Raw genomic sequence first — 26,355 nt, forward strand, 5'->3', positions numbered from 1 at the left:
TGCATTGAACCCACTATATTATAATGTTCCAGGAAAGTAAGCAAGATCATTGCTTGGTGAGGCTTCTGCTTGGCAAATGCTGAAGGAACTAGAGCAGGGCTGCCAGACATAGCATAGCAACCAGGGTGAGGTGGAGACTTCCTTCTGTGGGATTGGAGTCCCTGGCACAATGACATCACTTCTGTGATCCAGAAGTGACATCAAATGCTAGGGTGTCACCTAACATAATGATGTCTATTGTGATCTCTATTGCCTTGTGAGGTAAGACTAGACACTGTCTTGCCTTCCTTTTTACTGTCACCACTGCCACCTTGTATAAAATCCAGATCCTTTCTCTTGTGGGTTGCCCAAGGCTGACTCCACAAGAGTGTCTCTTTTGGGATAGAGTTTGCCCAGTCATAGAAGCATGATATTGCATGCAGTAAATAAATCTCCCATGAAGTATATTGCAAAAAAAGGGGTAAACTTGCATTTATTCAAATAGATTCAATTCACACATCCACAGAGTATGTTGCAGTCAAAAGAAGAGAAAGAAACCTCATCTAAAGAGTACTTTCCCTATAAGTGGTCAGCTTGTCTAGCATTGTTTATGGGAGTATGAGAGCACTGTATCTACAGGAGAGACATGTGACTCCATGGAAGGCCATGTAGAAAGAGAGTGAGAGGACAAAGTGAGTGAGAGAGAGGAGGGGTCAGAGGATAGCTCCCAGGTTAAGACAAAGAGAGGCAACTCATTCAAGGAGATTCAACCAGGGCATTTTTTTTTTAGCCAAAATGCACAGGAATGCAGTTTTGGCTGGCTTGTAGAAAAAGTCCAGCAGGAACTCATTTGCATATTATGCCACACACCCTGACACCAAGCCAGCTGGAACTGTGTTCCTGTGCATTCCGGCTCAAAACAATGGTGATGTCAGGAGGTGTGGCCTAATATGCAAATGAGTTCCTGCTGAGCTTTTTCTACAAAAAAAGCCCTGGAGATAACACCTATACACACTTAGAGTGATGTAGTGCCCTCCAATATCCAGGTATGCTGAGTAGCTCACTCTGACAGTTATCACTGTAGAATGCATGCCCAGTAGTCAAGGCAAGTGGGTAAGGACTTGTACACACTTTCTCTAATTAAATAACTTTATTTCTAGAAGGCACAGAACAACACTAAGCAAAATTAAAAAAGGGAAATTACTAACTAGTACTTACAATCCATGGTATATCTGGTCAGTTGCATGATGCCCTGGTGCATCTATAATCCTCTTTGACATTATTCTCTTCTGTCATCCTTCATGGCAAAATGCACAGGAGAGACAGTTCCCTTAACACACCTCCAGAATGAACTCCAGAACCCAATTCCAACCTCCTAGACAAAGGAACAGCTCCTCTTTTCAGACTCCACTTCAAGTGTGCTCTAAAGTCCTTAGTCAATCTAGTGCCAAGCCTTGGAGCTCAAGCCCACCACACTTGGATCCTCCAGTCAAGAGGTGTTAATACATCAAAGGACTAGCATGTTTCCCTCTCAGTTCCCTCTCTGTTTTGCCCAGGCATTTCCTTCCACTGCCCAACTTAGTGCCAGTAGGCAACTGGGCAAGAGATCCCCCCAACCCGATCAGGAAATTGGCGACCTAGACTGGTGGCTTAGTAGGTTCTTAAGGGAATAAGTAGTCCTTCAGGTATGTTGGTTGCAAACAATAGAGTGCTTTAAAGGTCAACACCAGCCCCTTGAATTGGGCCTAGAAACAGACTGCAAGCTAGTATAGACATGCCAAACCTGGAGTGATACGGTTCCTATTACCCATTCCAGTCAATACACTGGCTGCAGCATTCTGCATCAATTGAAGGTTTTCAACACTTCTCAAGGGCATCCCCACATAGAATGCATTGCAGTAATTTAATATATATTTATAACCAGGACAGCACAATGGCCAGATCTTTTCTGCCCAGGTTAGGCTGCAGCTATCTAACTAACTGAAGCTGATAAAAGACACTCCTGGCCACAGCTGCCACCTCCTTAATGAGAAGTAGACCTGGGTCCAACAGTACTGCCAGACTATGTACTTGATCCTTCAAGGGGAGTGCAACCCCCATTCAGAATTAAATCTTGGGTCACACTTTCTGCTCACCAGTAGCACTTCCATCTTGTTGATATTGAGCTTCAATGTATTGGCCTGCATCCACTCCTCCAGGCACTAGTTCAGGGTATCTACAGCCTCCCTGGGATATCTTCCCTTGGATAGTCCTGGGTAGCCATGTTAGTAGAAAAGAGTAAGAGTCCAGTAGCCCCGTAAAAACTAACAGAATTTGTGGCAAGGTACGAGCTTTCATGAGTCATTGCTAACTTCTTCAGATACTTCTTCAAGTATATCTGTTCTTCCAATATCTTCAAGTAGATCAGTGGTTTCATGTAGAGAACAGAGGATAAGAACCTTGCAAAAGCCCACAGGCCAAAGGCCTAGAACAGGGGTGGCCAAACTGTGGCTCAGGAGCCACATGCAGCTCTTTCACGTATATTGTGTGGCTCCCAGAGGTCAAGGATGAACTTGAAGGATTACTCGCAAGTAAGCATACATAGCATTGGGACCTCAGTCAGCCTCTGAGCATGAACCTATAAGTAAGTGACTATTTCTGCTGTGTGTGAAGCGAGGAAGGAGGGGGAAATAGGCAAGCTTGCAAGCTCTTCTCCTTCACCACAGAGGTTGCCCAGAAATCTAGAGTGGGGAAAGTGAGCACAAGAGCCAAGGAAGCCACTGGAAGGAGGGACGGAATTAAAGAAAGTGGCACTGGATTTCCCCTTAGTTTCATAGCTCTTGTAGGAGTTGTATTTACTAACCTTGGTGACAAGGCAAAGAGAGATGCATAATGATGCAAGTGGTGGTCAATGATATATATGGTACATGTGTGTTTCCTTCTCCCATTGTTGCTGAAAAATAATTCCTTAAACTTTCCCTGTGCTGGTCTTACAGGGACTGTTATTCCCAGCTTTTGTTTTGTTTTTGTTTTTTTAAAAAATCTCCTTCTAGCATGGTTGTGTGGCAAAGTGCATATATCTGTATTTTATTTTTCTGTGCAAAGAAAGTATTAAGAGACTTGTGTGTAATTTTTCTTCATGTCTTGTGGCTCTCAACATCTGATGTTTATTCTATGTGGCTCTTACGTTAAGCAAGTTTGGCCACCCCTGGCCTAGAGGTTGAGCAGTGACTGCATCATTCTCTTCTATTGTTACCATGTGCTTGCATTTAGTGCCTGCATTTTAGTCAGAAGCTCCACTCAGCTACTGTGGGAGGCAATCTGAAAATGTAAGTGAGCCACATGCTATTCTATGGGACTTTCTACCAGGAAAGTGTCCTTAGAATTATAGACTATGGCTGCAATCACACAGACTAAGTAATGCACTTTGAATCCACATTCAATGCACCTTCCAACTGGATTTTTCCAACTCACACAGTAAATCCATTTGGAAAATGCATTGAAAGTAAATTGAAAGTACATTATTTAGTCTGTGGGATTGCAGCCTATGTGAACTAAACAGAACAGACTATAGATAATCCTCTTTATCGATCTATTTTTTCTGAGTGCTGGTTTCCTTTTTTAAATTTTGGGTTTGAAGGTAATGCTTTAGAAACATCTATTCCAATCACTTACTCTTTCTTAGCTTTTTTTTAACGAAACCCCTACAATGTTATAAATGTAATTGATTTTATGTCACTTGCCAATAGTGAATACAATACACCCTGTTTTGTTGTTATACTATATTGACTTTCCCCTTGTTCAGCAGTTGGCTTAAGTTAATTGTTAAGGTTTTTTAGATATGATTCCAATGTTCATTACTTAATTTTTGGCTGTTTTGTTGATTCCTTATACTTTGTTATACTATATATTAAAAATGGAAAAGAAAGTTTTTTTGGGGGGAAACCCAACACAACCATCAGTAAATCTTTAATATTGGCAGTACAGAAGAAAATGGAAGGAAACAATCCACACACACACACACCCCGACTGTATTGGCGTTATTTTTAATGTGTAGACAAATGCTGACAGTTTTACTAGTTCAAATGCTGCATTTATAAAACTGGGTGAACATACCATCACCCTAAAGCCATAGCTGGATTTGCAGACTTCAAAGCCCAAACAAATCCCACACCTCTGCCAAACAGGGTTAGATATTATTGCAGCCCCAGGCTGAATATGTGATACTTGCCTTGTTTACATTGGTGTACCATACTCCAAGTAGCAAGAGCACTAGGTGTGTGTTCAGTCAAAATTACCACTGAAAGGAGATTCAAGGTAGAAAGCAGCTAATTAAAGAATGCCAGACCTATGTTGATAGTTCCCCTCCCTTTTATACTTGCAAATAGGCACACAAGGATGTAAATACTGACTCACAGAATTCACAGGGAAAAGACAGATTTACAGGGAGATGGCAGGCTTATAGTGCAATCCTATGCAGAACTACTTGTTTTAGCACACTGCAACCAATGGGAGTATCTCTGCATAGGACAGCACCCATAAAGTGCAGTCCTAAACCAAGTTACACCTTTCTAAGCCCATTGACTTCAATAGTCTTAGAAGGGTGTAGTGCTATTTAGGTTTGCACTTTCAGTCATATATGATTTTAGCATTGCAGGATGTGACCTCAGTTCATCTACATTTTTCTGTATATATAAATATACATATATTTATTTTATTTGCTTCATCTATAGTCCGCCTTTCCTGCTGAAGCTCAAGGCAGATTGTCAAATATAAAAAAATTAGACTCCAAAGTAACAGCAAAGACCAATAATAAACAGTGCAGCAGAATTAGGATCTCAGAACTGGGAAAAAATGGACTAAGGCATGACAATGCCATAACACAGCAAGGAGGCTAGAAAGGCAGAAGACAGTGCAGGCAGAGGAAGGTTGTAGATAGAATAAACACTGTAACAGACTACAGTCCTCTCACTTATAAAAGGGCCCTCCTGAGCTGTTGCATTCTACTACCATTCTAATCCCTTGACAAAAGAGTCAGAGGTGAGAGAGCTGTTTGAGTGAAATCACAGGCAAGGGCCAATACATGGCTTCCAAGTTCCACTGATAACTTTCCCACCACTGAAACACAATCATGATGAAGATTTACAGAATACATTTTTCAGAGCTCACCACAAGACAGAGAAAGGTACTTTTGTACTGAACAAGGTGAGCACACTTTTCAAACTTGCTCCACTGCTTTTCAAATATCTTTCAGTTGAAGACAGCTTTTTTTTTTTGTCCTGGCACCTGGGAGCTGTTATATACTGTAATTATGACAATCTGCCTGGTGAGGGTCTTAACTGCTGACTCAGAAGGCGCAACATTTCAACAGTCTTATTGAGTGAATCAGCATGCTTGGACATTGGAAGGGGGCACTACATCATTCGTAAGTGTGTATAGGTCTAATTTCCTTGAATGGGATGCCTCTCTTTTGTCTCAGCCTGGGACAGCTGCCCTCTCACCCCTCACCCTTCTCTCTTCGTCCTTTCTTTCACATGCCCTTCCATGAAGACACATGTCTCTTCAGGTCTCTCCTGTACAGAAAATGCCCTCATACCAGAGATGCCAGTCCCCAATTTTGAGGGCTTTTGCTTGTTGCCAGAGGGGGAAGCCCCACCCCCAACGGCCGCAACCCCACAGGACATACCTGAAATGACGATGTCAAATGGATGTGACATCATCACGCTGGGGATGTCGTGCCGCGATGCTCTGGTATTTTGGGCAAAACTCTATTGCAACCATAGAGTTTTGCTCATAAAATCAGAGCATTGCCATGCAGCATCCCTGGTGTGGCGATGAACTTCCATGTGACATAATCATACCAGGGATGTCACAAATGGCAACATCACCCCACCCCACACACTCCTGGAGAGCTTCTCCCCCCCCCCCCATGGGCACCAGGAAAGGACCTGGCATCTCTACCTCATACTCCCACACACAGAACGCTGGACAAGCTGGCCACTCTTTCAATCAGGCTTCTCTCTCTCCTTTTGACTGTAACCTGAATTTGAACTGGGATCCACTTTAATAAATGTAAGTTCACTTATTTTGCAGAATACTTCTGGGGAGATTTATTTACTGCACTCAGTGTCATGCTTCTATGACTGGACAAACTCTGCAATATTAACCAAATATCCCAATACTTCTGCCCCCCACTAGGGTTGCCAATCCCCAGGTGGGGGCAGGGGAACCCCCAGTTTGGAGGCCCTCCCCCCTCTTCAGGGTCATCAGAAAGCTGGGGGAAGGAGGAAATGTCTGCTGGGCATTCCATTATTCTCTATGGAGACTGATTCCCATAGGGTATAATGGAGAATTGATCCGAGGGTATCTGGGGCTCTGAGGGGGCTGTTTTTTGAGATAGAGGAACCAAATTTTTAGCATAGCATCCAGTGCTTCTCCTCAAAACACCCTCCAAGTTTCAAAAAGATTGGACCCCAAAGAAGGTGCCCCTATCCTTCATCATGGAAGGAAGGCATTTGATAGGTGCACAGTCCCTTTAAATATGACGACCAGAACTCCCTTTGTAATTCAATTGTGCTTGTCACAACCTTGCTTCACCCCCCAATGTCTTCTGGCTCCACCCCAAAGACTCCTGGCTCCACCCCCAAAGTCCCCAGATATTTCTTGAATTGGACCTGGTAACCTTACCTCCCACCAGATTATCTGAGTCTCTTTTCTCACCCTTAGAGTCTGAGCAGATGGGGTAGGGGGTGTCCCAGAGTACTCTGCTGTTTTTGAGGCATTGAATGCCCTGTAAGCACTTAGCACTATGGGGATGTGATTTCCTCCTGATCATTTTGTGAAGAAAGAGGCATAAGTCTCCAGTATTGCTTCACAGCAAAGAAGTGAATCCTATAAAGCAGGAGTGGCCAACAGTAGCTCTCCAGATGTTTTTTAGCCTACAACTCCTATCAGCCCCAGCCAGCATGGCCAATGACTGGGGCTGAAGGGAGTTGTAGACAAAAAACATCTGGAGAGCTACCGTTGGCCACCCCTGCTATAAAGACTCTTCCACAAGGTTTTACCATTTAGAGAACTGTGATTCATGGCATAGGGATTTTTTTTTTTTGCGTAATTGCTGGATGATGAACTTGCTTTATAGCTTTCTGCTGATAAATACCACTCCAGACTATGAGAGCAACCCTCAACCCGTCTATTGAGAAGTAAATCCCATGTTATTCAATGAGGCTTACTCCCAGAAAAGTGCCGTTGGGATTCTGGCCTTTGTTTATTAACATTTCCCAGGATGAATGTTAACATAGCTTTGTTTATTTCTTTGCTTTTTAAGCCTCACACATCAGGACCCCTCCTGGGTCACTCAGACATGGGAACAGAGACTTCATCCAAGGAAGGAGGAGTTAGGGTTCACCTAATCAAAGATTATGGGGCTCAGGGGCCCCAAGGCTCATCAGACTCCTCCCCTGAGTGAGATGTTAAATGTCTTATAACAGCCTCCCACATTGGTCCTTTGGACCACCCATCTCTCCTGCCTACTGTGGGGTAACATCAGCTTCCTACTTGTTACAGCAGGCAGCAGAGCAAGGTGGAAGAAAAGCCAGCTGATGAGAAATGCAGGCAGGGCACAAAAAGAACTGGTGCTATCCTTGAGTGAATACTGGTAATCTGGTGTACATGTTACAACTAGTGAAGGTCATGAAGAAGGTAAAAATGGAATGAGGGAAGAGAAGACTAAAAGCTGCAATCACCATTTCCACAATCACCATTTCCACCTGTGATTTGTTTTAGTTTCTTTTCCCTGTTTCAGATGACAGTACCCTAAGGGCTGTAGCATTCACACTTCAATTGGATTGATTTAAGCAGGTAGGCTGCATAGGAGTGCACATGTGACGTTCATTTAATCATGAAAACTTCACCTGAATGCAAAATGGGCTAAGAACAAATGCCGCTGGTTTCATTTCATATGCAGCCACTGCAACACAAAGAACTGTGCTGGTCAATGTGACCTAGCGATGAAAGGACAAGGGCACTGGAAAGGTACAATGAACTGTGTCTGGTTGCAGTTTTAGGTTGTCAGGTACATGCCTGGAACCCCTGGGAAACTTTGGTGGCAGAGCTTGGGAAAAAGACATGGTTGATGCATCAACAATACTTCCAGCTAAAAGCCAGAAGTGACGTTAACTTATCAATGCTCTTAGATTTCACTGATCTCCCCTTCCCCATTTTCTCCCACTGTTCATTTGAACACCGGCAGGGAATGGGGATGCTTCAGGAGGGCTCTGCCCATCAAATGTGGGCAAATAGTACCCCCTACTGAAGTTCCATGCAGTGATGCACGTAGCCCACATAGTCAAGAGCAGGTCATTAAGGTGACCTACATGTTAAGCACATCATCAGTCGCAGTTTGGTCCCTTTTTGCATCTGCACAGTAATTTAAATGATCTACAAGAGATACATTGTCTGCATGCACATTGCCTGCATGATTTTCTGGCTCAGGAAAATCCAACTGCTTTGCTTTAATTTTCAACATGGGTAATTGTGTGTAAGCAATCCCATCACAAAAATAACCCCAAGGTACATATTTTTATTACTCTAAATTTTTGAAAACCAACATGTTTGCAGAAATTGTGTCTACAATTCCCATGAGGCCGTGCAAGGACACACATGGGTTAATTTATCTCCTCAAGGTTCACCAGCTATCAATGAACACACTAGCGCTACTCACAAGTTACAGTTAACTCGTATACATTGTGAATATACCTACATACATCTTTTTGTAAGAAAAAAAACCATCATGCATTCACTTTGCTGTTGAAATCAGGGACCACTATTTGGATAAATGTGGGTTTTGTATCCCACGTTCAGCTGTACATGGGTTGAGTGTAACATGGGAATTACTCAATGCACATATTTTAAAAATCAAGTGTACGCTGATTCATTCACTGTAACTTACGAACAGGGCTTGAGTGATGGGATCATAAGGGACATAGAGATGCTACCTAATGACTAAGTGGCTGTAATCTCAAATTGTGAGTGTCTGTTGCTTTCAACCATGTGTATTTTGAGGTGGTGGATGTGGTGGTTGAGTGGAAGGAGGGGGCAAATGTGGCAAAGCTTATTCAATGCTTTCTGTTGGCAAGCTATTCTGACACAGTGTCAATCATTTAGTTCCAGTAATCATAACTGGTGAGCAGGCCATGAGCTAACCCAGTTTGAGCATCCTTATTCAAAAGCAGGACAGATACATTAAGGCCTGCTTTATATGAGACATTTTCCTAATGGATATAATCTTACTATAGGAAAAGATATGTTTGTCATGTAAAGAAAAGAGAAATGCATTTTCTGTGGCCCTGGAAGGTAGGACCAGAACCAGTGGATTGAAATTAAATCAAAAGAGTTTCCGACTCAACATCAGGAAGAACTTCCTGACCGTTAGAGTGATTCCTCAGTGAAACAGGCTTCCTCGGGAGGTGGTGGGCTCTCCTTCCTTGGAGGTTTTTAAACAGAGGTTAGATGGCCATCTGACAGCAATGAACATCCTGTGAATTTAGGGGGGAGGTTGCGAGTTTCCTGCATTGTGCAGGGGGTTGGACTAGATGACCCTAGAGATCCCTTGCAACTCTATATTCTATATGCATGAAGCCTCTATAATTTCTTATTTCCCTCAAGGTTTTTCTGTGCATCTGTAATGGAAAAAGCCTATATGGATATAGGCCAACTTATGTTTCAAACTCAGCATCCATGCACTCAAGAATTCATTTTAGGATGGATATTTCACACAAAAAAGAACTCCATTTGTTGATGGTTCCTGTATTACCTTTTTATCATTAGCATATTATATCTGACCAGTGGTCCATTAGGAGCTGCCATAGTATAGAATCTAAATCCATCAAAAACAGAGGCCCTGTATCTGGCATCAGGGAGGATAGGTATGGGAATGAGCCTTCCGACCATTGTCGCCAGCGCTGAAGGTCAGAAACCTTGGGGCAATCCTGGATGCCTCACTTTCCATGGAGGCCCAGGTCACTGTGGTAGCCAGGTCTGCCTTCTACTATCCATGGCAAGCAAGACAGCTGGCTCCCTACCTTTCTACCAAGGATCTGGCCACAGTGATCCATGCATCAGTCACTTCCAGACTGGATTACAGCTATTCACTCTACCTGGGCTTGTCCTTGAATCTGACCCGGAATGACAGGTTGCATTTGTGCTGGACTTGCAAAATGCTCACTACCACCACCTTTGGTTTCTACTGCAGAGATTCTCTGGCTTGACTTTTGCCCTGTTGAGTTTGCAATGCCACAGTTCTGCTGGGCACATGACACTGTTTTGCTGGGCTAGCAAAAGTGCTTCCCACCTTCAGTTTCAGCTGCAGAGATTCTGTGACATTGAATCTGTTCTACTACGCTTTTATTGCCCTTGTTTTTGTTTTGGCTGTTTTTTTCCTCCATTGGAAATAATGGAGGGTGGAGCACCTTCTTTGGGGGGCTGTAACTAGGACCTCATAAATCCAGTCCTCACCAAATCTGGAGAGCAGATAGAGAAAAATCAGCTGGAGATTCCCTGTGAGTTTCGTGACTCTACCATGCTGTGGGGGGGCTCTATTGTATCATGAACCTCACCAATTTGGTAGTGCTTAAAAGTTCATGATGGTCCATGGTTTGTAAACTGGGCATGACATGAACCATGAACTATATTTTCCCAGTTTGTTCCCATCCCTAATTATGCCCTTGCATGGTGCACTAGAAGCAAGTCTTTTTAAATGCAGCAACAGGTGGGCAACTCTGTAGGAGCTCCAACCCACCAAACAAGGGCCCACAATCCACCTGAAAGTCTCCATTCATGGGTTGAAGACAGCTGTGTTAGAAGACAGGCACTTTCCCCTGTACATAGATCATTTTGGTATCAAGGAAAATTCAATCATATGAGCTCCCATCAAGCAGTCTATTTTAGAACAGCTTGGTCCGAGGTTTATCACCTCAGTGAATGGAGGCCTGTGGTGAGGAGTTCTCACACAAGTCAAATGACAGACCTTCCTCTTTGCAGTCCTTCAGAATCGGAAGTCATTAAGTTCAGGGTATAATAAAAAAGACACCTTTGTTTTTGCTGCCTTTTAATTTAATATAATCACAAAGCTACAGTTGACTAATTTCCATCAGTCAACACAACTGCAGCAATTTGACGCTATATTTAGTTTTTTTTTTTTTTACTATTGGAAAAATAACCAGATGCTGCCACATAAAAAAGCAGCAGTCACAGAAGCTTGTGCTGACAAGAACCATTGAAGTCAATTTGTCTCAGTCAGCATAGGTTTGCTATAGATAGACGCAAACATATAGATATAAAAGAAAAGAGAAAGAAATAATATAAAAGAGAAAGAAATGTTTCAGCTTTGTTTCCTCCTAGTAATTGGAAAATGGCTGTTTTTGCAAGGAACAGAACAATGTTCTTTACATACAAAATAGGTTACTTATTTATTTAAGCATTTTGTATGCGGCCTTTCTCAAGTTCAACAATGGATCAATGTACATGATACACCAAACTTTGGATGGCTCTTTTAAATCATTATTTCTGTACTACAATCTGTTATGTGCAGGTGTGGCTTTCTCTATGGCCTAATAAAGAACTTAACAGAAGCTATGTTGGATCAGGCCAGTGGCCATGTGAGCAAGAGACCCCTAATTTCAATTATATATGTACATCGTAATCACCCATTTTGTTGCCAGGGTGCCTGGAGATTCAGCTCACACACATCTGCTGTGAAACATGGGGCGTTTTCGCACTGACCTTACTCGGCAGCGACGTCCCTCTTCACCGCGCAGGATCTGCGCGGATTTCGCACCAATTGCTGCAGAGCACCCGGAAGAGCCACAAAGTCCCGCGGCTTTTGCAGCACAAATGGAAACCGCCAAAAACCAGTTTCCATTTGCACCGCAAAAGCCATGGGACTTTGCGGCTCTTCCGGGTGCTCCGCAGCAATTGGTGCGAAATCCGCACAGATCCTGTGCGGTGAAGAGGGACGTCGCTGCCGATTAAGGTCAGTACGAAAACGCCCATGGGTTTTATCTACCATTTTATAAAAGACTTATGTGAATACTAACAGCCTCAGTGTTACAACAGCACTCTATAATCTCTGGAAGAGTGCTAGCCAGAAGTATAGATGGGTTTCCAGCCGCTCCGTGCATGCACCATCTCGGCCGTTGCAGTGGAAGAAGTCACATCACCAGGAACTGTCCATGCAAGCAGTTTCCAGCCTTGACCATGAAAGCCATGTTGGTAGGCTAACATCATCAGCGACCATCTTCCTGCAGTGCCGGACTCCATGACAGAGAAGCAAGAGGCTCACGTACTGAACAGCTGTTACATCTACATAAGGCAATCAAGTTCAGCTTAGGCGTGGACCCTGCCAGACTGCCCAAGTCTTTGTCAAACGGAACTTTAGACAATGGATGGTGCTAGCTAGAAGAGCAGAAGAGGAAGACCAGCTTCACCTAGAGCCAGAGTTCTGTGTATAAATCGGGTGTCACCTTAGGTACCATTTTGGCTCTCTATTGTAACCTTTAGATAAGTTTGGATAGCTTGTTTAATCACCTCCACCCTTACCTCCACCCATGCCATGCCCTAACTGTCGTTCTGGAGCCTCCCCTTTTCCTGAGGTAATACACTATGTGGTACAGCATCATGTCCCATTTATGTGTCATAGTCCCCTGGACCTCCTACCCCCTAAGGGTTCAATGTAGTCCTTATAACCTCTGACCCAGCTCCCCACACGTGTGCATCTGACAGTACCCCTACCCTGCTGTTTAGATACCCCCAATACCTGATCAGATGAGGGCCATCTCCCCCATTCTTGCTTTCGTCGCTATTGGAGCCTTCCTCGAAGACTACGATAGGCAATTGGGGGTGAGCTGTCCCAGCGGCGTACACTAGATTGTGGGGTGCCGCAGGGAGCAGTTCTCTCCCCGATGTTATTTAACATCTACATGTGCCCCCTTGCCCAGATTGCCCGGAGGTATGGGCTTGGGTGCCATCAATATGCAGATGACATATACTCATACATGGGCTTTCTCCATTACAGCTCCACACCTATGGAACCAGGTCCTGGAAGAAGTGCGGGCCCGGCGGAGCCTTGAACAGTTCCGCAGGGCCTGCAAGGCCTTCCTCTTTAGGATGGCCTTTACCTGACTGAATGACTGATGGACTCGTCTTAAGTGATTCCGCCATCATACATACTTACATTTAATAGAATAGCACCAGAAATGTTAATTTTAAATTGGAATGTTTTACGTTGAATGTTGATTTTAAAATTTGTTGTATAACTCATTGTACAGACTGATTGTTGTTAGCCGCCCTGAGCCTGCTTTGGCGGGGAGGGTGGGATATAAATAAAATATTATTATTATTATTATTATAATTATTACCATGTTTGTTTACCCTTGCGTTTACCTCTGTCTATTTCAACTCTATTCTTATTAGGCTATATGATTGTTGTGTGATTTGATACTCTTGTATGTTTGCCTATACTTTATAATAAACCCCATTGATTATTTGAACAAATCTCCTCATTATTGGGTAATTTCCAAAGCAGACGCCTTCTGTATATATAGATTATCAAGATTTCGCTGTGGTCTGATTGCCCACACGCTAAATTCCCCAAACTCCTATTTTTAGGGCAATTGGCTTAACACCCATTGTTGGGATATTCGTTTAAATTTAGAGGTGAAGGTAGTTGCATAAAGGAGTCAAGGCTATTGCTTATCAACAGAAATAAGAAATAAAGTTTACTAGCATAAAACATCAGGAAAGGTACTTGGCATTAAAAGAAAATAAAACGTATTTGCATTCCAACACCCATCCAGTCCTGCTCTCTCTGTCACACAGTGGCCAAAATCCAGATGACATCAGGAGGTCCACCAGTGGGGCCAAAACTCCAGAAACCCTCCCACTGTTGCCCCGCAAGCACCAAGAATACAGAGTATCACTGCCCCAGACACAGTGTTCCATCTATACCTTATTTATTTATTATTTATTTCATTAGATTTGTATCCTCCCCTCCCCGCCAAAGCAGGCTCAGGCTAATAGCCACTGATGGACCTTATAAGAATTCTTAGATGGTAAACTTGTGTCCTGACTAGAGTTGCCCCTGGGAACACTGCGGGGCAGAGGTAGTGAAAAACAGTGTCGTGTAATGGTATGATGTATGCAACTGGAAGCAACATTATTGGTGTTGCATGACATACACAGTATTTTTACTCCTGCTGCTCCATTGATTGGCAGCAGGAGCCCAGAACATATGGGTTAGGTGGTTGCCCATAGGCTTCCCAATCCCCAGGTCCCAGCGGGGATCCCCCGGTTTTACAGGCTTCCCCCCACCCCCAGCCAGCTGGCCGGCGGGGGAAGCCCTGGCCCCACAGCACTTACCGCTAGATCTCCCGCAGGTTTAGAAACCTGCAAACAGGTCCCCTTTCAAAATGCCTGTGTGTGTATGTATGCCTTTAAAGTTGAGCAGGAAGTACTTCATGGGGAAGGGTAAATAGCAGAAGCTCTTCAAAGCACAGCCCCTCTGTTTATTTTGCTTTCATTTTAGAGCAAGTAAATGGTGGGTATGAGTTTGTGTGTGTGTGTGAGAGAGAGAACAGCTTAGCTAGGGCTGCCAATCCCCAGGTGGGGGCAGGGGATCCTTGGGTTTGGAAGCCTCCCCCCTTCAGGGTCATCTGAAAGCAGGGGGAGGGGACAAAAATGTCTGCTGGGAACTCTATTATTCTGTATGAAGTATTATTCCCATAGGAAATAATGGAGAATTGATCCGCGGGTATCTGGGGCTCTGCGGGGGGGTGTGTGTGTGCTATTTTTTGAGGCAGAGGCACCAAATTTTCATTATAGCATCCAGTGCCTCTTCCCAAAATACCCCCCAAGTTTCAAAGAGATTTGACCAGGGGGTCCAATTCTATGAGCCATGAAATAAGGTGCCCCTATCCTTCATTATTTCCTATGGAAGGTAGGCATTTTAAAAGGTGTGCTGTCCCTTTAAATCTGATGACCAGAACTCCCTTGGAGTTCAATTATGCTTGTCACACCCTTGCTCCTGGCTCCACCCCCAATGTCTCCTGGCTCCACCCCCAAAGTCCCCAGATATTTCTTGAATTGGACTTGGCAACCCTAGTTGCCCACCATGGTTGGGCAACTAGGAACCCTTGTCTGACATGACCACTTTAAGGTTCAGGTGAGTGACTACTCCCCTATGCAAGAAGATGCAGATCACTTATGAAACTAGGTCAGGAAGAAGGCCTTCTCTCTGACATCCTATTTGTTTTGTACAATTGGGTGCAGCCTAGATACAGGTTTACCATTTCAGTGAGAACAAGGCTATTAATGGTACTATATGTTCTGAGTGCTTCTGATGATGCAGGCATAAAGTATGTGATCTGGCTGTGAACAGTTGCATGTGAATTGCTTTTTGAAGCGGGGGGTGACTTTAAATTTCTCTGTCTGGTCACCATAAATTGTGCAGTGGCTTAGCACAGAATCATAGAGTTGGAAGGGAACTTTAGCGTCATCTAGTCCAACCCCTGCACAATTCAGGAAATCCACAAATACCTCTTCACACATACACATCCCCAGTGGCCCCTGCTCCATGTTCAGAAGATGGCAAAACCCTCCAGGATTCCTTGCCTAACTGGTCTGGAGAAAAATTGCTGACCAACCCCGAAGTGGCAATCAGCATTTCCCTGGGCATTTAAGAAAGGGCCATGAGAATTAAGCACTGATGCAATACTTCCTACCCTCCTTCTCCTGATCTGCCTAATTCACAGTATCAGCATTGCTGTCAGATGGCCATCTAGCCTCTGTCTGAAAACCTTCAAGGAAGGAGAATGCAGAGAAGCTGCATAGTCATTAGATAGATTGCATTCGTTGATCAGTGAATATCTCAGTTGTTCTGTCTCTTTTTTATTTTATTTTTATTACAAATATCAAAATTTACAGAGTACAGAATAAATGAATATTCAAATATTTCTACAATAATAAATTTCTGCCTTGTAAAACCTCAGGTGTTAACAGATACATTTAGGGGTGGATTGGAGGCGTCCCAAATCAGGCCGGCTCAAAAAGAGCCATCCTGAGCTCTCCACGTGCTCCCTGGAGAGGTGGCCCCATGCCATCTGTGAGATGGCTTGGTGCGATGAGACCGGCAGTGCCTCAGAGGCCAGACTGCTCTTTTTCTTCCCCAATGAGTCAAGTGCTCATGCACTCAAGTGCTCTGGGTAGTTTTAACCCCAAAAAGCCAGAAACAGCTTGGGGGCAGCTTGGCAGTTTCAGACCACCGAGGCACCTTGCTTGCCCACTTCCCCATCCAAATGCTGAAGAGGTGAATGTTGTGTGGCTCAAAAAATTGCTACCATTTTGAAAGTGGTAGTTTTTTGAGCCACTCTGCTGGAGGATGGGGTGAGTATGGGATGAGGCCGGGTGGCAGATGGTCATGATCACAAGGATTTTTTGGGGTCAGTTTCTGAGGTGTCTCTGAGTCACCCCTAACTGCCCGTCTGTTATCACCCCTCTTGTCTTTCTTTCTCATTGTTTATAGTGTCCACACATGCCGTTCAAGGGTAATTGGAAAGTTCACCACAAACTAGGGTAGTGGTCCTTTCAGGCTCTTCAATGTAGCAACAACAACAAAGCAGTAGTTTTGCATGAAATTAATAAAATAGCCAAGTTCTGGATTGAATAAAAGCCTTCTGCGCTTTTAGCAGCTAAATATTCTAGAAGTAGAATTTTTCCCATAAGTTTTTTTTTACATCAACATAGTATTTTATATCTTCTCCACAGGGTTCAGGGCAACCTAAATGGGCCTATCCAATTTCATTTCCCCAAATTTATAGATTTAAGTTGAAAGAATTGGTTAGATCTCATCTCACCAATATCTCACATGTGGGAAGGTGGAGGTGAATTTGCTGATTATCCTGCCCATATCCCCAAATATCAAGTTCAGTGCCTGAATCTGATTTGGGAGATATTCAGCTATTCCTGAATATGTGGCTATTAGTATTGACCATTGAAATCAATGGCAAAACATAGGGTATAATGTCTGGGGGCTGAGGGGAAGGGGATTTGAGGGAGAGGCACCAAATTTGCAGTGCAGCTGCAGAAACCTCTCCCCCAGAGCATCTCCAAGTTTCAAAAAGATTGGGTCAAGGATAGAGGGCATCCAAAGAGGCTGCTCTATCCCACCATTGTTCTTTATAATGGAAATGGGGGGAGGGGGGAACAGTCTGTCAATTTTTCCACTGTAATCTTACTGTAATGTGAGAACCAAAGACAACTATCAATTTTTAGAAATATAAAAAACTCTAGAAATTCACACTACTGCAGTGCACCACAACTAACACAGGCTGTGAACAACAATTGTGAAATACGCGACCCGCCTACACACCTCAGTCCTCTCCGCAGCAACCAGAAGGAATGAAGCAGAACTGTAAAAAAACAAAACCTCACAACAGTGCACATGCAACCAAAACACAAAACCACAATAACACTGCACAACCAACAACCATGATATTACTGTAATAATAATAACAAGATCACTACACAATTAACAGCAGTGAACAACAACACCCCCAGTCCTCCCCAGCAACAAAAAGGTATAACAGCAATCCAATAATATTTTAAAATCAAACTTTAAATTTTTTTAGAACAATGTAACTTTAAAAGACTAAGCCAACCCCCACCCCAACAGAACCCTACCTAGCCTGCCTACCCTAAACAGGATAAGTAAAGCAAGCAAGCCATCCACCCCTAAACATGATAAGTAAAGAAACACTGTCCTCTGATTGGGCAGAGAGCATTGCAACTTGCAGTTCTATTGGTAGAATTGCAAGTTTTCTCTCCCCCCTTCCAAGTAAGTAGGTGGTGCCCAGCAGCAACACCAGCCTTGCAAAGCTGCACATTCAAAGCTGCTCAGGCACTGAATACAGCCAAACTGGCTTGTGTTTGGGTGTTTATTTGGTTTGGCTGAACCAAATGCATACCCCTACAGCAAACCCACAATCTCATTTCCACCACATATACCCAGACATTTAGCAACACTGTTTGCTTGTAAGAAACAAGACATTGGTGAAAGAAGAAGAGGAGATAATCTCACTAGTTATTTCTTGACTTTACTGGTTTTAGAGAACTGAATATATAGGTTGATATAATATGTAGGTTAATGTAGTGAAACATGAAACACATGACACTGCCTTATACTGAATCAGATTATTGGGTCCATCAAAGTCAGCAGCAGCTCTCCAAGGTCTCAGATTGAAGTTTTTTTTCCATCACCTACTACCAGAACTTTTAACTTGAGAAGCCAGGGATTGAACCTGTGACCTTCCGCATGCCAAACAGATGCTCTACCACTAAGCCACCATATCTACAGACGAGTGGAATTCTAGCAGGCGCTCCTTTGCATATTAGGCCACAAACCCCTGATGTAGCCAATCCTCCTAGAGCTTACAAAAAAGAGCCTTGTAAGCTCTTGGAGAATTGACTACATCAGGGGTGTGTGGCATTAACATGCAAAGGAGTTCCTGCTAGAATTCCACCCCTGTCCACAGATGAGGGTCACACATTGCTATTATATATATAGCTGTTCTTTCCAAGTCACTTGTAGTGAATGCCTTTTTGAAAAAGGGCAGCATATAAAACATGAGGTACCACAACTTCCTTCCTAGACATCAGCAGGAATGTCAAGGCTAGGCCAACTTCCAGAGAACCTCTAAAGTCCACCTCACTCTCAGCAAGCACCATTATAAATCAAGTAAAGGCAACTCAGTTTACCAGGAATCTGGGGGGAGTTTCATATCACACTCTGGGTCAGTAAAATTCTCTTCCTTCCTTCCTTCCTTCCTTCCTTCCTTCCTTCCTTCCTTCCTTCCTTCCTTCCTTCCTTCCTTCCTTCCTTCCTTCCTATCATCAAGCTGATAGCTTAAGCTGCAAAACACTTACCTGGGAGTAAGCCCCAGGGATTTACTAATGGGTAAATGTGCATAGGGTTACCATTTAAATAGTAATTGTTTGTTCCACAGTTAAACTTTTGAATCTTAAACACTTGAGCATTTAAAAATATTTCCATATCAGACTCTGTGTGGTAGAGAAGCGATTATTTTGTTGCTCAGAGCTAAATGCTATTAATGAAGCTGTCAGTGTAGAGTTGTGAATCTCTGCTCTGTTCTACTGTGAAGTCACCCTGTCAGTATAAACAAACCTTGCAGACATGCTATAGTCTCACATTCTGTTAACTCTTTGCAGCAACAAAATTGGACTTGACACCCTGAGCTCCACAGTCATGATTTTCTCTTTTCTAACACTCCAGAGGTGTCAGCACAGTAATTATTTCCAAGTTCAGTGTTAATTGTGCAGAGGGGAAGCAGAGATGTTGACTTTTGCCATGTCAGAAAGTAAATCAAGTTACTCTAAACACCAATTAATCCTTTTAGTTTTGTTTGTAATATAAATGTGAAAATAACAGTCCTTCTGCTGATTGGGGATGGGGGGCTCCCAGGAGAGCTATAGCAAGTGGTAATGAGGACCAAACAGCCTGGAAGTGCCGTGCCAGGCTCCTCCCTAGAATTAACTCAGTGATACTTTGAGGAATTTCTAGGCGTGATGCTATTTCTGGCTTTCTTCATACAAGGACGGGGCTGATAGGAAATGAGTGAAAAACAGCTTGTTATCAGAATCACTTAGCCCATGAGTCAGTGTGAGTGGGGAGCTGTGTTTGCCAAAGTCAAACAAACAAGCCAATTAATTGGGCAGTTTTTCCTGTTCTGAGAGGAGGGGGACCTGCTGTTGGTATTTCTTCCTTCAAGACCACAGGGCTTCTGTAAATGAGATAAGACCACTCTAAATGGGCTTGTTTTCCTGTTTGAAATGCTGATACATCTCTGACATTATGGTCTTTAGCCTTTTGAATGCTTGTCCCCCTCATGACTTCTTTAGGAGAGGTATTCACTTACAAAGGTCACTTGGCCTCAAATTAAACAGCATGTACTCCCAGCAGCTGACTTGCTGCTACCAGTGTAATAGGCTTTTAAAACAGATGTCAGGTTAAGGGGGCAGATCACCCATATGCGCCAACTTTATCCAGTCTAGGACTATGCTAAAAATAAAAATCCCCCAGATATTGACTGGTTGTTTTCAAAGCTTAGTTTTTCCTTCAGCTTTACAATGCTCCCAAATTCAGTAGGGAATATAATCATGTGGGATGGAAATAATTTGAGAATGTGACGCTTTTCATATCACCGCATCATCTTGTTTGCCACCCCTGGGACAACTCTAGGAATAAGCTAGTTGGGGATCATGAGAATGTGAAAATATATCCCCGGCAGCAACAGCAAATAGCCATGGAATGGCATCCACACACCACATTCCTGTGCTGCTTGCTGCTGCCCCTCTCCTCTTCTTCTGTCATGGTTGCACAAAAGCACAGATTGGAGTTGCTAGGCATGACATGGCAACCAGTGGGAGACATGAGGGTGTGGCCTTGGTGATGGTTGATGTCACTCCTGGAAAATCCAGAACTAATGTCATGACTCTCAAGGAATCATCAAAAACTCTATGGTGAATGAGGAGGAGCTGGCAACCCAGGTCATGTGATGCAACTGCCCCAGTGGCCTAGAAACTTCCACTTTCCTCACTGTCATTTTTTGTGCTGAATGGATAGTTACAGCACAGTTCATTGGGAAAACAATGTACTGGCAGCCACCCCACAGTTCCTCCTTTGAATTAGATCAAAGGAGGGGGTTTTGTTTGGATGTTGCTGTTTGTTTAAAACCAATTTAAATGGGGGAAGGTCCAGGAAGCCCACAAGATATGCTCAGAGCATGACATCATATGGATATTCCTGTTTAATTTGGCACTTTCCTGTGTTACATGCCAATGAAGATCCCTGAGTGGAAGCAGCCTAAGACTAAAATGACACACACAGTATTATGTCTGATAAGGCTGAATTGCAATAATAAATATACCTTCCTACTTGATTCAGAAACCTGGTACAAGCTCATTTTGAATTGCTTTCCATTTTGTACACTGACAGAGGGAGAGGCACCAAAAAAGGACTGAAGAGATTTCAGTCGTGACACATAGTCCTATACATGTTTACTAATAATGGTTCAACCAGATGTGGCAGCATCCTCAAGTCCACTACAGGGTTGCTGCCTCCATTTTAGGGAAGAAATTCCCTCTGTTTACAAATGCCATGTGGGCCTGACCCTGATTGGGACTGTGGACTCCTGTCCCCCTCATTATTGTCAACAGCTCAGCCCTCCCAGTGTTTTGGCTCCTAAAAACAGCACGGGGAGCCAGGTGCCCTCTCCCCCATGCCATGGTCCCCATCAGGATCGGGCATCTATGGCATTTGTGAACTGAGGGAACTTCATCCCTTAAATGGAGGTGGCAACCCTATAATAGACTCAGGGATGCTGTCATGTCTAGTTGAGCCCTTTGTAAGTGCCTCAAAGTTAAATTGGATTCATCCTCAAGTATGTATCCCACAGCCCTTAGAGTATGAGTTCAAATCAAATCTTGCCTCAGCTCACAAGATTTCAGCCCCTCATTTGCTCTGTTGTTATTAATTGAATCTACTGATGTGAAATTAATACTAATGAATGCTTCTTTGCCTTCTCAGTCTTTGATGAAAGAGATTTTAAATATCTGGACATGCCTGAATCAGCTTTGATCAGCTGAAGTTGTTATAGCCTGATGTTCTCTGTTTTTTTCTGGCCACAGACCTCAGTACTAAGACTGGCACCTCTGAGGAGGCTATGGTCAATTCTAGATGGTGACTACTGATGCTCACTACTCCCCCATTCTTTTGGTGACACATTCAGCAAAAGTTCAGTCAATAAACATTGTTTGTTCTTGCCTAATCACATTTGCAGTTAGAATTGGTTTAATGACCACCACTGGCAGTAGGTAGTTGGACTCTAAGGGCAATAGTCTTAGCAAACCACTAGTTGCTCAGCCTTAATATGGGGATAATGCTACTGGCCCACCTTTCAAGAATGTTGCAGAAGTTATTGCGAGAGAATATGTCAACTACATATTGAGCTGTTGAATAAATGTTCACCATTGTCATTACTGGAAATACAGAGATAATTGAAGATACTTTGGTATCCACAGGTTAAACCAGAGAACAAGACACTGGATGAATGGAACTCCCATAGCATCTTTATTGTTAAATAATATTTGTAGATAGGCCTAATTGAGATTGAGGTCAGGGTAACAGGGGAGGAGGGGCTTAATCCTTACCCCTGCACTGTTTTCCTAAGTTAATATGTTTCCCTGGAGTTGCTAGGGACCTCCTTGGGAGAACCTATTGACAACTTGTATGTTTGTCTTAATATAACAAATAAAAATTCCCTTGGTTGGTGGAGGGACATTTGAAGTTGGAAAGATGCTGTCAACTTTAGCCCCACTTTTGCCCCATGCTAGGTTCCTGAACCAAATCAGGGACCCTTGTAGCTGTTTTTTTTTGTTTGCTTTTGAAATGTGCTATGAATTCTATCAAGCATCTCCCAGAGTCTTGTCTACTTTGATCCAGTTCAGAAAATGCAAATCCTTTGTAGACAGGTTGCTGAATTTCACTAGTATCTACAGTCTTTCTCCTAAATCACCCACTTCTCTCTGCCTTGCATTTCTCTAAGAAAATACTATTCTCTTCTCATGAGAAAACATTATGGGTAACTCAGTTGTGTGTGACTGTGTAAGAGCCAGTGTGGTGGTGTGGCTCCAGGAAACCCACGTCCAGTTTCCTGTTTCTCATGAATCTTTCTAGGTGACTTTGAGCCAGCCCTTTCAGCCTAACTCAGCTCATAGGATATTTCTCAGGATTAAATGAGGTCCTTGGAGGGAAGGTGGGATAAAAAAGTACTCAAAATTCAGCACAATCTTTCTTCTTTGGAATTTTATCTCCAGTTGTGGCTACAGAGTGGGAAACCTTTTCCCTGACTTCAATAACCTTCTGATTAAACCTCATAATGAAACACATTCACTTTCTGACCCAGCAAAAGAAAAATCCTCGTTGCTGCACAAACCACCCACTTGGCTCTCTACACCAGGGCATACTCTTCCCTCGGCACCTTTCTTCCTTACTGCTGAAACTTTAACCTGATGACTGACATGTGTTTTTATTTCTTTTCCTCCTACCCCATTTATACAGGGCTCTTTGCACAGGTTATAACACTTTCCAGCCACAGCTGTCATCACAGTTCAATGGACTTATTATGAGGTTTTAATTCACTGTGGCTAAACTGTCTTCCTTGTGAGTCATTGTATAGCCTCAGGAGTTCTTTTCTTCTAAGCACCTGGAAAATACAAAAGGGAAGAGGGCATGTGTGAAATCATCTCATCATATTGTGAGGCAACATTATGTGTAGTTTGCATTTAATGACCACTCAAATACATCTAAACACCTGAATAAGATATGCTTATAATCATAGGTGTCCTGTATTCTGCAAGCAAGGTCAGTTGGGTCTCATCAAGTGGTAGTGCCCTCAGGTTGGACACTGACATTTCAGAATCTGCTGGAGCTGGAACATAGACTTTTACCTAGTGGGTGGATTGATCCAGAAAACTTCCCCTTTCCTCACAAGGAGCCACACCTGCTCTGGAAACAGCACCTGAGTCTCATCCATCCAGGCTTAACTGGAGGCAGGGTCCTGCAAAGGATTACATCTGCCATGATCTGGCACAGGAGGTGGAGCACGGACTGCCAGCCTGGCACTGTGCCTTTGCTGGGCTATCTCAGCTGAGTCCTCTGCTGCTCCTGCTGGATAGGGGAAGATTCTGGTGGCCTTGTGGACCAAGTCCTCCACTGGTGCTCAGCTGCTCCAGGACCTGGAGGGACAGAGGGAATTCTTGGCAAAGGAGCCCCTTTCTCAGTCTCCTTGGGGGCAAGTTCTGGAGGATATCTCACTACAGGTTCCTCAGGAGCTAAATTGACTGAACTGAGGCTATCATACTTTGATCACAATATAATATGAGAAGACCTGAGTCACTTGAAAAGACAATAATGCTAGGAAAAGTTGAAACAACCAATATGAGATGGATGGGCTCAATCAAGGAGACCATGGCCCTCAGTTTACAAGACCTCAGCAAGACTGTTAATAATAGGACAATTTGGAGGTCATAGGTTGCCATAAATTGGAAGTGATTTGACAGCACTTACGGAGCCTCCTGCAGCCTGCCGCATCGCAGCTTGGCTGCAGGGGGAATTTTGCCCCCCCGGAGGAGAGCGGACATTTCGGCACGCTTTCAAGCACGTCTGGAGGAGGCGGGGCTTTTGCGGATGTTCTGAAGCCTCCACACCCCGTCTCCTCAGTCCTTTCGGCGAGCTTGGACAGCAAGGAGCGTGCTCGCACGCTCTTGGTTGAGCTGGGGTTGTGTGAGCCAGGGGGCTGGTGCGCCGTGGATCAGAGCGTCGTGGGATGTCTGTTTGTTTGCTGCCTGTTTCCTCAAAGGGAAACGTCTGTTATTCATGGGACATTTTTCAATTAATTTGTTCTCTTTACTTCCAGGCTGATTCATAGGGATTTGGGCTGTGGGAGGCTTCTTTCCTTTTTAGGGGCCCCTGTTTGGAGCTTCTTTGCCCCCCCCCCCCCGTTTTTCTTGGGGGGTGTAGATCATTTTTAAAATTGTATAATTTTAGTGGTTTGGGTGGCTGTTGGAGCAGGTCTGGGTGCTTAGCAGGGTGGGTCGGCCATTTTATAGTTGGCCATTTGTATAAGCACTGGGGGGCCGGGTCTCTCGCCCGCTGAAAAAGGCAGGGGAGCGGTCTGAGGAGACCCCTGGCCCTGACCTGGCCGCAGTTCGGTTGCCCTTGCCTTTGCTGTGTTATTTAATAAAGTGGCCCATAGTTTCACCAATCTAATTGTGTCCGTCTCTTTATTCCGACTTGGGGGGCAAACATCCACGCATCTTGACATCTCTGAAATTTCATAAGAACACAGAAGTGCAAGAATTGATTTGCTGGAGTAAACCAACCATTCTTCTGGTCCAGACAGTTCTCTGCTTCCCACAGTGGCCTGCCAGCAAAGCCAGATTATGATGTGATGGAATCTAAACTATGGTAAGTTTATGAGGCTCCCAAAGCATTTCCTCCCAACACTGATAATTTAATAATTTTAATAATGTTTTTGTGTTCAAAGACTCCTGATAACCTGAACCTTTCTTGGGGTGGGGGGTGGGGTGATTTTCTTTCTTTCTTTTTTTTAAGAAAGGAAATATATCATTTATTTCTGAAACAGCCATGAAAAAATAGTTGCACACAAAAACAACTTTAATACTTTGCAAGGGTGATGTATTTTGATCAAGAACTGTTAGTCTCCTGCTTTGAAAACTCTACCAAGTTGCCATGAGTTAGCTGCAACTTGATGGCAGTTTACACACACACACAAAGTCCTCCACCAGTTTGGTGTAGTGGTTAAGTGCACAGACACTCTAATCTGGGAGAACCAGGTCTGATTCCCCACTCCTCCACCTGTATCTGCTGGTATGACCTTGGGCCAATCATAATTCTCTCTGAGTGGTTCCTTTCAAGAGCAGTTCTCAGAGAGTTCTCTCAGCCCCACCTACCTCACAGGATGTCCATTGTGAGGAGGGTAAGGGTAAGGAGATTGTAAGCCACTCTGAGACTCTGTATAAATCCAATTTCTTTTTCTTCTTCTCCCAGACACATATAAGACATCATTTTGTTATGGTTTGGCAGTGCATTCTTTCTTTTAGAGTATTTTAGGTGGTTTAGAGAAGGGAAGCAATAATCTCTAACAGCTACACTTTACTTTTAGTTCATAGTTCTAATTTCTTTGGGTGTTTTTTTTTAAATTCTGTGTGTTGACTGTCGTTTCCTCAAACCATATGTTACACAAAGCATATGATATAATTTCTAGTGATGTGTGCAAGTCATAACACTATCCCAAAGCAAACGGGAAGGCACAGAGATGGAAACAGATTCCAAAAAATAATTCTGAGTCAGGATTTGGCACACACCTTACTGTTAAATGTGACTGGATATGACGTAGAAGAATTGCTAATGGGAATCCAAGTCAGAGCATCCATTCTAGCCCCATAGAAAAATCTCACTTTAAAGTCCTGTGCTGAAAAAAGTAACCTGCTCAGATTATAACAGTAAAAAATTGTTCTAAGCACTTCTCGCTAGGAGAACTTGGTCTAAACCACTACTCAACGTGAAAGTGACACAGAGACTCATGACTATTTATATCAAACCAAACAGTGAAGAGTCGTGGTTGACTTCTGCTATCATATAAGAAAAGACTGAGATGCCTAGTGATATTCTGTCACGACCAAGTGGAACGTTTAACAGAATAAGAACAGACAGATGTTGTCTTTTCCCACTGAATATTCAATTTT

Source organism: Heteronotia binoei, chromosome 1 (assembly GCF_032191835.1).
Source record: "Heteronotia binoei isolate CCM8104 ecotype False Entrance Well chromosome 1, APGP_CSIRO_Hbin_v1, whole genome shotgun sequence".
Classification (NCBI taxonomy): domain Eukaryota; kingdom Metazoa; phylum Chordata; class Lepidosauria; order Squamata; family Gekkonidae; genus Heteronotia; species Heteronotia binoei.